Source organism: Zea mays, chromosome 1 (genome assembly GCF_902167145.1).
Source record: "Zea mays cultivar B73 chromosome 1, Zm-B73-REFERENCE-NAM-5.0, whole genome shotgun sequence".
Taxonomy (NCBI): Eukaryota; Viridiplantae; Streptophyta; class Magnoliopsida; order Poales; family Poaceae; genus Zea; species Zea mays.
This window is the reverse complement of record NC_050096.1, coordinates 227,178,968-227,196,434: the sequence shown is the minus strand read 5'-3', so window position 1 is coordinate 227,196,434 and position 17,467 is coordinate 227,178,968. Positions and strand designations below refer to the sequence as shown.

General features: G+C 41.7%; 1 pseudogene; it reads right to left on the bottom strand.

Annotated features, from left to right (window-relative positions):
• Positions 1–14,049: 14,049 nt before the first annotated feature.
• LOC103645317 (uncharacterized) lies at positions 14,050–15,489 on the bottom strand (annotated as a pseudogene).
• Between the last annotated feature and the right edge of the window lie 1,978 nt (positions 15,490–17,467).

Sequence of the window (17,467 nt, the reverse complement as noted above, 5' to 3'; positions counted from 1 at the left end):
AGAGGTCTAGAATTCACGGAGGATGAGCAAGGCACCGTATGGTTCAAGGACAGGATATGTGTTCCTGAGATTGATAGCCTTCGTGAGACTATATTGAAGGAAGCCCATGATTCTGATTACTCTATCCACCCTGGTAGCACCAAGATGTATCAGGATTTGAAGCAGAAATACTAGTGGTATGGATTGAAGAGAGATGTAACTGCACATGTGGCTATGTGTGATGTGTGTCAAAGAGTCAAAGTCGAACATCAAAGACCAGCTAGATTATTGCACCCTTTGAAGATACCCGAATGGAAGTGGGAAGAAATTGGCATGGATTTTATTACTAGATTGTCTCACACCCCGAAAGGATATGATTCTATATGGGTGATTGTGGATAGATTGACCAAAGTGGCCCACTTCATTCCTGTCAAGACTACTTATAAAGGCTTACATATGGCAGAGTTATATATGGCTCGGATTATGTGTTTACACGGAGTACCAAAGAAAATCGTGTCTGATCGAGGTTCAAAGTTTACCTCAAGATTCTAGAGAAGCTTCCATGAGAATATGAATACAAAGTTGAACTTTAGTACGACTTATCACCCTCAGACTGATGGCCAGACTGAAAGGACCAATAAGGTGTTGGAAGACATGTTGAGAGCTTGTGCACTTCAGCATGGAGGAAGTTGGGATAAAAGTCTACCATATGCTGAGTTCTCATATAATAATAGTTATCAGACCAGTCTGAAGATGTCACCTTTTGAAGCTCTATATGGCAGGAAGTGCAGTACTCCTCTATATTGGGATCAGACTGGAGAAAGACAGTTCTTTGGGCCTGAACTTATTCAAGAGGCATAAGAACAAGTCCATATAATCTGGGAGAATTTGAGGGTAGCTCAAACCAGGCAAAAGAGCTACCCTGATAACAGAAGACCACTGGAATTTGAGGAAGGAGATCATGTGTACCTCAAGGTGTCACCACTTCATGGAATGAGGAGATTTAAAGTTAAGGGCAAATTGTCCCCTCGCTTTATTGGACCATTTAGAATCTTTAGGCGAGTTGGGGAGATGGCATACCAACTCGAGCTACCTGATAATCTATCTGATGTGCATAATGTATTCCATGTGTCTCAACTTAAGAAATGTCTTCGTGTCCCTGATGAACAATTACTAATGGAGGAGCTCAGTGTTCAGGAAGATTTGACTTATACGGAATATCCCATCAAGATTCTTGTTACTTTGACTCGAGTTACAAGAAATAAGGTGGTAAAGATGTGCAAAGTGCAATGGAGTCACCATGGAGAAGATGAAGATACTTGGGAGAGAGAAGAAGAGCTTCACATAGATTTTCCCCATCTTTTCCATAGTCCTTCCTAAATCTCGAGGACGAGATTCTTGTTAAGGGGGGTAGGATTTGTAATACCCAATTTGTAAGAGATTACTAAAGGAGAAATTATTCCCTTTATGCATGTGCACTCTCTATTTATTATCACATGTGAACACCTCATTAAAAAACAAAGGATTAATAAAAGTCATACTGTTGGGGACTTGTTCTCAAATGCTATGAATTAAGAACAAGGCAACACAAAAATAGATTAATGGTTAATGTACTTCGTCCTTCGAAGCATTATTTCCCTAAGGATATAACGATCTTTGGATGAAGGTTGTGAAGGATGTACCTTCATCATCATAGCATAAATCAATGAAAGACGAAGCATACGAAACATGGAAAATAACATGGATAATTATATGACATCATAATTTATCTTTTTTATATGATTATAAATGAGTGAAAGCAATATTAAGTTACATTTATACCTTCAGCTTGACAGAAGGCAAAAGCACAAGCGTGATGCATAAGTGAATACAAATCAGCGTGAACAGTACGGGGGTACTGTTCATCTATTTATAGCCTTATAGGCACAGGGCGCAACCTGTGTGGATTTACATTCATGTCCTTTATAACTGGTTACAATCATGACACAGATTATCATGGGCCGATCGGTCTTTTCATCTTTAAGTTGGTGCAACCCTTCGTCTCAAGGCATGTCACTATGCCGAAGCTCCCCGGATGGTAGCTTCGGCGTTGCTTCTGTGTTGATCTTCCGAAGGTATTTCTTCTTACAGGACCTTCGGCGACGAAGCAGACCCCCAACACATACCATTAAATTGTGCATCATGTTGAGGTTTTATTTGGTGTGCATTTTGTGACAACATAAAATGACAAGAAATATATTAAAGCCGAAGTGGAATTTAGAATCTAAAAGAATCCTAGAAATTGGAGAAAAGAGAGGCACTAATAATCACAAAATAAATATTTAAAATAGATAAGTTGACCTCATGCCATGTTTGAGTCGGATATTTAATGTTAAGATAAGTTTATCACGAAGTTTGAAGTTGAATGGAATTTAAATTTATGAATTTGAAAGATTAAAAGGAAAAGAAAAAAGAAATACAAAAGAAAAAGGAAAAGAAACCTAAATGGGCCCAACCTCTCCAATTTGGCCCAGCTTCGCTTACCCTCTGTGCAACCCAACACTCCACTCCCGCCGTTCTCGCGTGAGTCACTAGCACGTGGGTCCCGTGTGTCATCTTCAGATCCCTACGTGTCGTTCGCCTGCTGTGATCTCAAGGTGGGTCCGCCCGGCTAGCCCCGCGCGCACGCGTGGGATCTCTTTCTCCCCTGCGCGAACTCCACGACTGCTCCGTGGGTCCCACCTGCAGCTTCACCGTGCGCGAGCGCTCACCATTTGAGCGCACTGACGTGTGGGTCCGGACGCGCAGTCGCACCGTCGTGTTCCAACCGAACCTCCGCGCATGGTGGGGCGCCCCGCCGTAGTTTCGCGGTCCGTTGTGGCGCCTTGGTTAGCTTCACAAATATATGGGAGCCCACGACCGCGGGTTCCCCTCTCCCTCCTCTTCTCCAGATCTCTTGAAACCACTGTATCACAAGTTGTGGCGCCGAGGGGAGAGACGTGGGTGCCGACGTTGGGGAGACTCCATCCTGGCCGTCATCTGGCCTTGGACCTGGACTCGGGAGCTCCTTCGGGACCAAAGGAAAGTAGTCGTGGCAAGCCACTCGAGGATTGCCGCCAACTCCATCGGAATTTCTTGCCGGTGCGACATCACCGCCGTCTCCCCGCTCTGCGCCGTGGCCAACTCCTTCCCAGCTCTCAACCACGGTAATACCCACCTTCATTATCCTCGCCACGTCCTTCTCAACATTTAGCGCTGCTTAATTTTGGGCTTGGGAGGAGAGGGTGGCCGGATTGTGCCCTCGCCGGTGAGCTAGTCACCGCGAGGAGCCGAGCTCCGCCGCCTGGGCGCGCTCGGATTGGGGAGAGGAGCGTGGATCGTCGATCCCACAATCGACGGCTCGGATCAGCCCACGCATACCCGTTCGGTAGGATATATCCTGCGCGTTGATCAGCAATCGTTGGGCTGCTACGCCATCAACGCTATTTAGAATCCTGACCGATGGATCCTGATCCAAGGGCTTACTTCACGCACCGTTTCGGGACTTGAGCAATCTAATCCGAAGCGTCCGTTGTAGATCTGATGGTTGATCGCGGCCGATACCCTTTTGGCCCTGGTAAAATTATTAAAGAGCCCCTGTAATATTAAAAAGACCAACCCGTAGTCCACAGCAGGGTTATTCTGGGTCTTGGGATTTATTGCACCGAGACCCCTATTCTCTCTGGTTTTTGGCGCCCAGTCTAGAGATTTAGAAAATCAGAGAAAAGTAATTAGAAATATAGTTTTAGTGCAAAACTAATTGCTAGAACTTGTATAAATCATAGAAAATTCATATGAACTCCAAATTGATCCATTCTAGTTTCTAAAATTTTGTGATATTATTGTTTATCACCTAGAGTCTCTGTTTCGACATGAAAAGAGTAATAAAATTGATTTCTCAATTAATCATATATCAAGCACATAAAACCTTTGGAAATTCATATCTTAAAATTTATAACTCCAAAATTAATGATTCATGTTCCTAGGATCTTATTTTAATGTGTAGATTTTTTATTATGTATTTTGTTTACACGTTTGGTGTGATGTTAATTTCTTCTTTATACTATGCTTGTTTGTATTGTGGCGAGTAGAAGAGTCTGTGACTGAGGATCCTGGTTCCCGGCAGATCAATAGAAGTTGCTGAGCAAGAGCTCATTTAAGGCAAGTTATGCCCTTAATCACTTTTATTTACCCAATAATGTTCTTTATAATCATTTACCATGCATAGGCTTAATTTTGATGAGACCCGATATGTCACCCTAGAGCGTTTATCTCTTTACCTTGTTATCCCTGAATCACTTGGGTAGTTTTGCTATTGCTTTACATGGTTTTGGGTTAATATTTCATTATATCCATGTTCCAATTATTTTGTTATTTTATTTACGTTCATGTCAAGATCATTAATGTTTAATTGGAACATGGAGCTTAACTTGAGAAAACACGTGCCACCACAAGGGTGGAATGGGACGCCCTTGGCTAACTAATTAGGAAAGCTAGTGGAAGACTACCTTACCCGAAAGGGGCAAGGGTAGTAGGGGAGTTGCATGCAGGGAGGTTGTCGGGTTGATTTTGCTGCGATGGCGGTCAGATGAGGGATTCTTGCAACTGCTCTTCCCATAAACTGTAGCGGGTTTTCGGAAGCTAGTGGAACTTTGTAAAGTGTTCTTCCCATAAACTGTATGAGAGTCGCGATCCCTTGGTAGATGGGTAACATGACTTGTGGGTACAGGGTACAACCTCTACAGAGTGTAAAACTGGTATACTAACCGAGCTCACGGTCATGAGCAGCTCAGGACTCTCGCATGATTGAATTATGGAACTTAAACTTAATTTGTCATATGCATTGCATGGGATTATTTATTAATTTTGTTCTATTATTTATTATGGTTTGGTATTTACTTACACTTAGTAACTGCTAATAAAATTTGATCAACTTATTAAAAGTAATGCTCTGCTTTAACCCCTATTGTTGATCAGCCTTACACTTCACATGAACTCCCACCTTTGGTGAGTTCATGCACACTGGTTTCCCCAAAACTTGTTGAGCTATGATCATGTGTGAGCTCACCCTTGCTGTCTCACACCCCCCACAGGAGAAGAACAGGTGGTTCAAGAGGAGCCACACAACGAGGAGTTCAACTTGATCTAGGTGGCGTCTCCCAGTTGACTTATAGCACCAAGGACGGACCTTAGTGCGATTTATATTTATCTTTTATTTTGTAAGACTTCCGCTATGTAATAAGTACTCTGATGCTATTGTGGCATTTATCTCTATACACTCTGTTATTATATATGTTGTCTTCTTTGGCGCATGTATGAGATGCACCCGACTTTGTTCCTTAAATCCGGGTGTGACAGATATGCATTGCACTGTATCAACCTTATTCTCCTGAATAGCAGGACTATTCCATTTGTAAAGAAAAAAACATAATCAACTCCCAAAAATAAAATCTGAGATGAATCGGTGATAAAGGAACCTATTTTTATTAATGAAACTTGAATAGTAAGAATTCACAATTGGCAACACAATCATTGGGTGTAGTTTTTGTGATTAATATAAATGAATATGTCAAACAGAAAAATACCTATCGACACCAAAGATAGTATACCACTCGTGTGTATTAAAATAAAAAATCCACTACCTTCTATAGTCGATTGTTGGAGGTGCCCTAAATTTACATTTTAAACATTCTTGGAGCTAGGCCATAAGTGTGTGGTAGTAAAAGATTTTGGAGAACAAACAAGATCCGTTACCAGCCCTGATGTAGTGCCGGTTTTCAATTAATCAACTAATACATATTTCTAGTAAATAATTTTGATGCGGGTCATAAATGAATTTTTCGATTGAACCATGAAGACAAGGAGTCTCTTGGCCTTCTCGGTATATGGAAAATATATGGGCATGTCAGCTCGATGAGACTATATTGAGCTTTTGATCAAGGACATCGATACAACGTCAGAACGCAGTACAAACCAGACAGAGTAAGAGTAGTATGACTCATACTATCCAAAAGTTCATCCGGCTATGATTATGGAATAGTAAACAAACCGCACCATGAGCTATTGAGGAAAATCACCAAAAATATCATAGAGAATGTAGGATAACATACATAGATGGTTCACCGGTAGTGACTCTTAGTTTCAAATAGAACATATATTACTCTTAACAAGGATAAATGCAAAGATCATTTAAACACATGGATGCACTTAAGCTAAAAGTTCAGTAGTACTTACCACAACATGGCCAGTAGAAGCATCTACACCTCTACAGGAAAACATCCTCCTTGAGAGTTCCCTTTGAATTATTAGTTCAAATGACTTATGATTGTATAGTATACCAAATTAGACTCAATAAACAGAAAGGGGATATATTTAACATGAGGACAAATCTTCAACGGTACTCCCTTTTAACAAAAAATAATAAGCATATTATCATCAGGGAAAAATAATAAGATTATTCTCATGAGGGAAATCAACAAAAGTTGTAATTACTCTGAATATACAGGTCAAGCTTCTCCTTCTATTATTTCCCCTTCACAGCAATCTATTCTAGTTCTAGAAAAGAAAATTGGATGTTGTATAAGCAAGATAAAAATGGGAATAAAGTTAGTTAAAAATGATGAAAAAAACATAGATGCAAAATTAGGAAATTGCTTGATTGCTAGAAATACATGTAGGGGCCTCCCCCACCATTCACATAAATATGGTAAATATGCTATAAATAAACAAGAAAGCTGGATTTATATATTTCAATGGAATGGTCTGCAATAACATTAAAAGGGACCTTTGCTGGATTTCCCTTCCAGTTGATGGAGAACAATGTTACATATAGGAAGTAAGCTTGATCCTGTAGAAAGAAATAGAAAGTACATATGATCCTTCATTGTTTTTACACAGATGTAACAAAAAATGTATGCTGAATAAATACAGACATTGAAAATTCATGATGACTAAAGATATATATTAACAAGATTGCAATGCACACAATAATTGTACAAAGCATTAAAAAATTAAGCACCGGAAAGAAAATAGTGTTACAGATTCATGTTCATACCTCTCCACACCTTTGTTGCAAACACAGAAGAGAAGAAAAATCTTTGAGAAAATTAGCATACAAAGAAAGTATCATCTCCAAACCTAGGGACCAAGCTCGGGGAGGTTCGGTAGGTCGTCGAAGCCGGCGGCGCAGGCGCAACGACTTTCTCACAATTTCTTTTAACTCAACAGACATAATTTGAGTGGCAAATCCACGACTAATTTCTAAATTGTTATTATATAAATGCTCTGCAAATGTTCAAATTTGTGTATTGCACCTTTTTGACAAAAGTTTGGCAACCTTTTCCAAGCAATCCTTACTCTGGATCAACAACCAAGGAATAATAACCATTTGTCCTCAATCTTTCCTGATATACCAAATGTGGATAAAAATAATTTATGACCGAGCAAGCTTGGTCGGGAGCATCGTGCAGGCAAGGCAGGCTTCTCAAATATGTGGATAGAAATAATTTATGGAACCATTTTTAGCCTTACCTTATGTGCTTATTAAAGAAAATAGTATTTTTAATGGCTAACTTGTTCAAACCCGATCCTTTGTTCTCCTGTCAATTTTCACTGTTATATTAAAAGCAAACACAAATTAGAATAACTGAAATATCAAGTGAAAAAAGTGTCTCATGCTCGATGCCATCTGGTACAAGGGAGTTGTTATACCTACAAGAATTCCATCGTGCAAGGATCCACCTGGAGCAAGCGGCTGGAGTTGCACATGTGCCAGTAGATGTTCCCATCGGCGTGAATGCAGCGGGCCTCAAACCACCACGGGTTGAAGCCCACAATGGCCACCTCGGTCCTTAGTAATGTGCATCACTCGCAGTTGCTTCCTAGGGTGCGCATCTGAAAACAACATGGAAAAATGGAGCTATGTAACACTTCAGATAAAGAACAATAGGGTTTATAATGTTTAGAGACAGGTAGACAGACATACTGTTTTACAGTTTCCTGCGGGTGCGAGGGGAGGGAGGCGCGATAAGCAGATCCGTGGGGGTGGCATCGCCGTCTCCAAGCTTGCCAGGGGGAGGGCGGCACGTGAAGTGCATGGATTTTATAGACCTCTTTAGCATAACACAAGTAGGCTAGATCGAGCACAATAGTAAAATTATAAAAATATACCGGGGTAACTAAATAGATGTTTTTTGTTATCCATAACATCTGAGGTTGCAACAAAATTTGTGTGTATGATACTTCCAACAACAAATTTGTCAAATGAAGCAGCAACTTTTGTTGCAACCTTAACCAAAAGAGAAAAATTAGCCAACAATCACTTCCAACATCTCTGGCATTTGTGCGTTGTGTGCGATACTTCCAACCTCTGTGTATGATTTGATCCCTGCCAAGTCATTCCATAACCATGTACCAAACTAGTATCTGAAACTACAACTATAACACACCAGTCTAAACCTTACAAGTAGACTCCATGTAACTGAAGGAAAACAATTGAGTTACTAAAGAGTTCAAACAAACTACAATACTGTAACTACAACTATAACACACCAGTCTAAACCTTACAAAGCAGACTCCATGTAACTGAAGGAAAATAATCAAGTTACTAAAGAGTTGAAACAGACTACAACACTGTCTGTTCATAGAAATGTTTAGAAAATGTAACAGTTTAAAAAGTATCAAACTTCCTGGCGACCCAATTATTATGTAATTGTTTGTTTCACATATTCTCTTCAGATAAGGAGGAGTATCCTATAGAACAATATTTCTCCCCGAAATGGGTTCTAGAACTAATGAAAGAACTCAGATCTAACTACATTTCCACCCAACTGAATTGCATTTGTCATGTTGTACATCAAGAGTAGACCACAAGCTGACCAAAGCGATTAGAAATCCGACCACACCGAGGGCCAAAACAAATGTCGAAGATGTCGAGGACCAAAACAAATGGTTGTATTAATGTAGGTCAGCAAAACCAAATCATAGATGTAGGCACAGGGAAGATTAACGTGAACAAGTAGTGCTACCTTTTCATGAAGCACTCCTTCTTCCTCGACTCGACGGAAACCTCCACCTGCCACTGATGTCGTTGGCCGACGATACCTCCATGCTCTAGTTCGAATCTACCGTACCTTGTCGCCACCGGCCTACCGTCCCTCCTCTTCGACGCCCTTCAGATCTAGTTGCATAGACGCGCTAAGACCGCGAATGATGCTCCAAGATCCGGCGTGTCTCCTTGGACAGAGAATCAGCCTCAATCACGGATGGGATCTCTAGAGTTTGGGTGAGGGGGAAGAAAGGAGTGAGGGAGCTTACGATGTAGTGAACTTCCACTCACCGCTGATGACGCTCTTCGCCAACGGCAAGGTACGAGGGCGAGGAGGAGTCTGGGTTATAGCCTCGGGCTCCCACTCCCGATGCAGTGGATGGCTTCTATTCTCGGCGACAGATGACAACGGGGGGAGGGGGTCCATGGAGGCGGGTGGTCGCTTTCCAGCAGAGCGACAGAAGCAGAATCGAGGGGGCAGCGCCATCTCCGAATTTGCTGAGTCGCGGTGAAGAAGCGTGCGCGGGCAAAGAGCTCCTCCTGTGTTGGAAACCGTCGGTGGTCGGGGGGAGGATCTCGGACGGGGGCGAGGGCTCGGTGTGGGTGTGATCCACCTTCCTGCGAGCATGGCGCGATCTAGGAACAGAGTCGTGCGCAGGCGGTGACGCTTGTCCGGGTGCGGGGAAGGGTCGGGCGTAGTGCAGGGTGGAGCCCGGGGGCATGCATGCATGCGCAGGTGGGGGCACGAAGGGGCTGAGCAGGGGGGCGAGGAAGGCAAGGCTGATGCGGCGGCAGACACGAGCGGTGGCAGGGCATCGCGACAACGAAGGAAGGGGAGATGCGAGACGGGGCGAGGATCACGAGAGCGGGGGCACGGTGAAGCTGTGGTGGATGCCCATGTTAGTACTGGAAAGCCAGGGCTTCCATTAGTACCGGGAAGCCCCAACCAGGTATACCTCTGCGCAGGTAGGCGTCCATCCGATCGTGCACGATTTTGGCTCAGACAGATTTTAGCGTAAAACATGATCCAAATCAGCGTAAATGATAACAAATATTAGCGTAAATCGTAGATCTATTTTATAACGGCGAATGGGACCCAAAAATTACGGCGTGGGTTCTGGCTAGAGTGGATTTTAGCGTAAAACGTGAACCGAACCAGCGTAAATGAGTACAAATTTTAGCGTAAATCGTAGATCTGTTTCATAACGATGAATGGGGCCAAAAAATTATGGCGTAAAAATCGTGCACGTCCGACGGTGCGCGGGTTCTAGCTCAGATGGATTTTTGTGTAAAATATGAACGAAACCAGCGTAAATGGATACAAATTTTAGCGTAAATCGTAGATCTTTTTCATAACGACGAATGGGGCCCAAAAATTGCGACGTAAAAATCGCGCGTGGCCGATCGTGCGTGGGTTCTGGCTCAGGCGGAATTTTGCATAAAACGTGAACAAAACAACATAAATATGTATGAATTTTAGCATAAATCGTTGATCTGTTTCGTAACGAATTACGACGTTTAAATCGCGCATGTTTAGCATTAGTTTCCATGCATGTCTCGTTAGCGTTAGTTTCCATGCATGTCGCGTTGAAATTTTTGAACGTAAAACGCATCGACTGGACCATTTATTATGTAACAACTCAAAAGGCAACACATGGTTCAGATCTAAAAAATAAGAAACCTGTCATTTCATATCCATGAACCTATAAATGATATACAAAAGACGATAATGAGTGACACAATGATGGTCACTTGGTCAGGATGTTAAAAAGATCCATCATTCATGTCGCACACATCAATCAAGAACGATGTCATAAATATAACAGAGATGACAGATGTCATGCCATAAATCATGTCAAAATATGTGCATGCTGAACCAATAACAGAAAACACAATTGAAAAAACAAATCATCAGAACACTTGGCTTCTGTTATATCGGCCATTGCCGTGGAACTAAACTATATCTTCACTAGTAAATTGTGCACGCTCCGCGGTCTAGAAAACATTTAAGTGTGTTTAGTGTATAGACGGGTCCACAAATAGTGGGTGGTAGAAAGGTATCACAGAGCCACTGCCATTTAACATGGAAGAAAAGTCCCATATGCATTCCATTCCCTGAAAGATTTCTAAAGATCACACAGAAAGAAATAAGACCGTGAATCCATAACACCACCCGGCTGTATTCTTAGGCTTGTCTGTAGTGGGAAAAAATGGAGCTAGTCATCAGCAAAAAAGCAAGACCATTCCTCGAATAGGATTGCTATTCCAACCTAAGAACTGAAAATTGTCATGGTGTCATGGATGAAGAATACAGTAGTACAAACATCTCTACTAACTATTAAGGAGGTAGTGTAGACTGCCCCTGCCGCTACCCCCCCCGCGTGAAACACCCGCACGCCCGCCGCAGCGCACGCTCCACGAATCTAGCACGCCCGCACGGTCCGTTGGCTGCTACTGCTGCGCGCGCGCAACGGCGGGACCCGGGAGGAGCGCCGGTGCTGGTGGCCGGCCCGATGGAGTGGGCGTCAGTGGAGTACACAGCCGCAGCGCTGGTGTGCGCCGCGGCGGCGAGCGTGGTCGCGCTCGCGCACATGTACCGCCACCTCCTCCACTACGCCGAGCCCATCTACCAGCGATTCATCGTCCGCATCATATTCATGGTCCCGGTAAAGCTCTCCGCCCGCCGCTCACACCCACAACAAATCCTCGCGGCCAAGGGCGCCCTCGCGCCAGATTTGTCGCCCGCCTTCGCTGTAGCTTTTCCGTATTGGGTGAGCTCGAGGGGTACGACCCGGTCTGGGTTAGTTTCCTGGAGAGGTTCCCATGAATGTTAGGTTGCGACTGCGATGGAATTGAAGTACAAGTACTCGGTGGAAAGCTTTGCTGGTGCATGTGATTCTGACTAGAAGGCGAATATAGAGCCACCACCGTGCGCTTTGATGCGTGCAACTGAATTCACTAATGTTCTGCGGAGAGCGCATCTAATCAGTGTGGATTTCTGCAACTTGTAGTTTTGTCCCGAGTGTTATGTTTGGGTCATAGGATATGTATTAACGTGTATACATTCGCTCTATCGTTATGGTCCACAAGTGAATCTATCTGCTATAGCTGTAAGATGGCTTGTAGTTTGGGAAATGTAACACCAAGAGTAATCATTTGGTACAACTTCTGCAACACTAATGCAAAACTTCCAGCTTGGAAAATACGAACACTTGGTCAATTATTCATTTGCACTGTTTGCCCTTGTGTCTCTTCGCTTTTGTCTACAAGCCATTTGTATGTCTATTGCATATTTCATTATGTTAACCCCAAAGGCATGTGCTATTATGCAGGTATATGCTATGATGTCATTCCTTTCCCTTATCCTCCCTGACAACGCAGTATATTTTAATTCTATTCGAGAGATGTAAGTTCTACTTGTAAGCTGGCCTCTCTTGTCAATTCATATGAACTTTTTACTTCAATGTGGCATTATGGCTTCTACTTTTGCCCACTGTTGAAATATGTAATGTTATATTCCATTATTCTGTCTATTTGTATAAACACCAAAACAAGAAGTAAGAACTGGCAGAGACTTTCCATAATCCAATTCAAGAGCAGTTTCAACATATCAGTAGTATGTATGAAATGCTCATGGTTTTTATATACTATAAACACCGAATCAAGCTGCTCCGCCCCTGACCCTGTTAGCGACTCCGCCCACACACTTCCGCCTCCCACCGCACACGCGTGAGTGCTCCCTCCACCTGCTCGTGATTTACTCTCTCCTGTCCATTCGGTTCCTTTCTACCCTCACTGCCTTTCTCTCAGCAGGAGTATCGTCGTCAACCGTGGAAGCCAAGTGGTGATGTTGTTGATGGTTTAAAGCAAGGAAGGAAGCAACAGAGGAAGGCGTGGCGGCACTGAGGCAAAGCCCCAACACTTCTTGGCTTCCTACAGGGTAAGCTCTTCTCATTCAACTTCGTTTGGGGCATGAGCATCTGCTACTAGGAACATTAAAAATATTTGTAGCATGCATCTTCATCTCATATTCTTTCCAATTCAGGTCTGGGATGTAAGTGTGTGAAAAGGACAGAATATTCTCAAACTAGCCATGATTTACTATTGATTGTTTAATCTCTTTGACAGAAGCATTAATATAGAACCGATGACTGCCTTCAGTTTTTTATGGGTCTGCATCTTGATTTGTGATAGATCCCATGGCAGTTGTAGAGAACCTAGTTTTGGCTGTCTTTGGGGTAAGTTCCTGTGCCACTTTAGCATTTAGGGGTAATGCGAACATGGTCTCATCGTGCTATGGATGACCAGGAGTCTGACAGACGAGATCCCTGGGTGGGCAGTCCTCTGATGGAATATTCGCAAACTAGCCACGATTTATTATTGATTGTTTAATCACTTTGACAGAAGCATTAATATAGAACTGATGATTGCCTTCAGTTTTTTGATGGGTCTACATCTTGATTTGTGATAGGTCCAATGGCATTTATAGATAAGATGGTTTTGGTCGTCTTTGTGGTATTTTCTTGTGCCACTTTAGCTATGGATGACTAGGAGTCTGATAGACGAGATCCCTGGGTGGATAGTTCTCTTCCATGGCAAAGTTGGGTATGGAACGGTCACAGTACGAATCCACAACTTTTGACTAGCATAGTATATTTTGTAAACCTTCAAAATTTGTTAGCCGACTGGATCTCCATAATTTCACAAGTTAGTTAAAGCATGTAGGCCATTTTTTAAATGCTAATTTGTATTTATGGTGCTACAAGCTTCTAACTGAAACTCTCTTGTTCTCACTGAAAGTCTGAAACCAAAATGTTACTCTTGTACTATGTTTTCTTGAAACTTTTGTGTCTGTCAGACAAGTCATTTTCATGTTGCCCTAGAGAATGGCTTGCACTTGTAACTATGGTTCTGTTTGCCCTAGAAAATACAACTATGAGTTACATGCTAATTTAAATAGCTCACGTTTGATGAATTTTACAATCAACATATTTATATTTATGTCCTTAAATTAATTTGTTATAAATATACATTTCAGTTCCATCTGGTTCTTCAACAACTTGGAACTCTCCCTTGTGAGTTTTCTAACCAAACGCCTTCGGTCAACCTCCATATTCGGAAGGACAACCATATGTGCAAACTCCTCAGCTTTAGCCAGCCGCCACTCTGAGAGTTCTTTGGAGGCAAGTTCTTCTGTAGTCATTGAACAAATGCGTTTAGGCGCAATATCTCCAGACGAAACCCTCTCTCTTAGCTCAGGGTTGCTTTTGTCTTTCAAATTAAACAAAAGAGATCTGCCCTTTTCCTTGTACTTCTTATTTACCCCACGAAACAATCTGAACAGCTCCTCTTCAATTCTAAAAGCCAAACCTTCAGCCCTTTGATTAAATTTCTTCTCATCCATTGCTAATTCATTAGCAGACTTTATTCTTTTTGACTCAGACTCCACATCAGAAGTTCACGGACTTTTTAAATCATTAGGTTCTGCGTTAGGTTTAGAAATCCCGACAACATGATCAGAAACCCAACTAAGCCCGTGACCTTGCAAAAGTTCATCTGCAACCATACACTGACCCAATAAGTCGTCTTCTGAAGAAACCTGATTTGACGGTTGCTGCATGCCATCGTTGATGCTCATGGTCATCTCTGAAGCTAAATCACTGATTAACTTTTCATTTTCCTCACATCTACTCGGAGCTACAGTTGTGGCTATACCTAAATTGGTTGTGCACACATCTTTTGATGTGTTTGCCGCTAAATCCTATACCACATCTCCTGTTGCCGGTTTGAATTTATCTGTAGAACCATCAGACTGCACATTATCAGGAGATTCACTCCTATTCTGTTGATCCGAATCCAAACTCAGCGCAGCAATAAGTGACTCCCTGAACTTGGACCTAACAGATTCAAGTTGATGATGCTGGACCTTTGATGGTGGCTCCTTCTATGCAGACTGCTTATTAGATGACTGGAATGATAGAGATTTCAGCATTTGAACCTTTGGAGAAGCAACTTTCTGTTGTGATTTCCTGCCTGCCATAGATGGTGAGGATTGTAATCCAGCCATTGCTGGAAAAGATGTTTGAATATTTAGCACCTGCTGGGGTGGCCTCAATGATACCCTACTTAGCAAAGGTTGTGACAGACATGATACCTCTGGCCTCGAAGCACCTAGCTGGACTGATTGCTGATTCATGGGGACAATATAATATGAGCTAACTGGTACTGAGGTTCCCATATATAAACTCCAGTCACCAGGCAATGATGATGGATAAAACAGAGATGGATACTCTGTTTGATTAGATTGGACATTTGAAGAGGGTAGTGGTTGTAGTCCGATGTTGTTTGGCATGGGTGCCTGCCCTTGCTTTGAGAATTCCATTATGCCAGTAACTCCCAAAATTCTTGGAACAAATAACAGTGCTATTTACCAAACTTCAAAATGCAGATATCTGAAAATGTGACAAATAAGTGGAGGCACATTATATTGTGCATTGGATGCTCGGATTGCAGTCTCAAGGAAGCCAACCAATTGGAAGGAGCTAATCCTATTTGTTGGCTCTGATAATTCGGGGCCAACAACGTCCATAAGATACTGGACAAAATCACCCTGCCCAAGAAGCAAGTAACGCTTAATAGCAAGGCAGTGGTCCTTAAATCAGTACCGTTTATGAATGACATCCATCAAATGTCGATCAATCCTCTTAGCTATCTCAACCACCAGAGAAATTTGACCTAACACATTATCCTTTGACCATTTGTTTTATTTATATATATATATATATATTGTTTTTTTCATGTATTACCTAACACTGTCTAGATGTACATAAATTACCATGATATTATATGTTCCCGTTGTAACGCACAGGCACTCACATAGTAATATATTAAGATTGAAGATAATATATATATATATTGTTTGTTTTCATGTATTACCTAACACTATCTAAATATACATAAATTACCATGATATTATATGTTTCTGTTGCAACGCACGTGCACTCACCTAGTTATTACTATATGTATGATATAGCAACAAACAGTGTCGTATAAATTGCAGTTATTTGATTTGCCAGAGATCACTTCACTCAAATGCAAAATTTAGAGGTAGCAATGTATATACACACACGCATAATGGAGACAAGATTGTAACTACAACTGTATTTTCACTATTTGTAATGCTAGTTGTAAATATTGTAAATTGAAAGTAGCGCAAACAAATTATGATTCAGTTCTAATAAATAGACTGTCAAAACTTGATGGCTTGATATACTATTAAAATTAGAATAGGTAAGAGTAAATATTTCATTATGTCCTGGTTACTGAATTAACTTTGACACCCAATTTATATATGTAATGAAATAAAACTCATGATCAAACTCATAATTGTAGGTCCTCCCTTCTTATATTATCACTGATGGACTCCTTACATAGTTGATCAGGTCATAAATTTTGCTTGATGTAGAACATTCATGACTAGATCAAAAACAAAACACAAAGTGTACATGTAGATAACCCCAGTTAGTCTAATTTGTGAGACATAAAGCTTACTGGACAAAGGACACTGAATACTAAAACAAATACGCCCGTGCACCCCGCACACCCGCATGCTCGCTCGCTCACGTGTATCGCCCGCTGCAAATGATAATGTGATATGAAACTGAACTTAGTTCCTGAAACCTGCAATTCCAAATAACAGACAAGAACTAAAATGCGATGGAGTTGGTCGTTAATGGACAAAATGCCTTGCTGAGGCAACTGGCAAACACTGAGACTTTATTGGATTGTTCTTCACAAAAATAACTATTTTTTCTTCTTGACCAGTCACTACACAAAATGTGTAAATCAGGAGGTAGTAATAAGCAATGGTTATTTTCCCCTTCAAGAAAAATAAACAAGGACCCTACCTGTCGCAGAATTACTGACAAGATTGTTCTTGTAGCTTCATGAATTTTGTTTTCTCGAGCAAAAGAAGCCACCTATAACAGCACACGCACGCGCACATACACATAATAATTATGTTCAATACATTTTTCAATGCCTTGAGTGTGTATGCTATAAGTATTACGATATATACCTGTTTCAATCTCATGCAATCTAGGCAACCAAGCATGAGCTAATCATGGCTAGGATTCAGTGAAACAGTCAACCAAACAAGGAGGTCCTGCATGTACTAAGCCTAGCTGGCTAGAGCCTGCATGCCAGATACGAGCCAAGCTAGGAAAAGATGGAAACCAAACAGGCCTTGAGCTGGGAAATCTGGATAACTGTGTTCCATAAAATAGAATCTCAACAAACAGACAGATGCTTCTGTAGAATTTGACATGCTACAGTTATTGAAATGTTTCTCACTAAGGGCTAGTTTGGAAACACCAATTTTGTAAGAGATTCCTATTTTTCCAAGGGAAAATGAACTAATTTCCT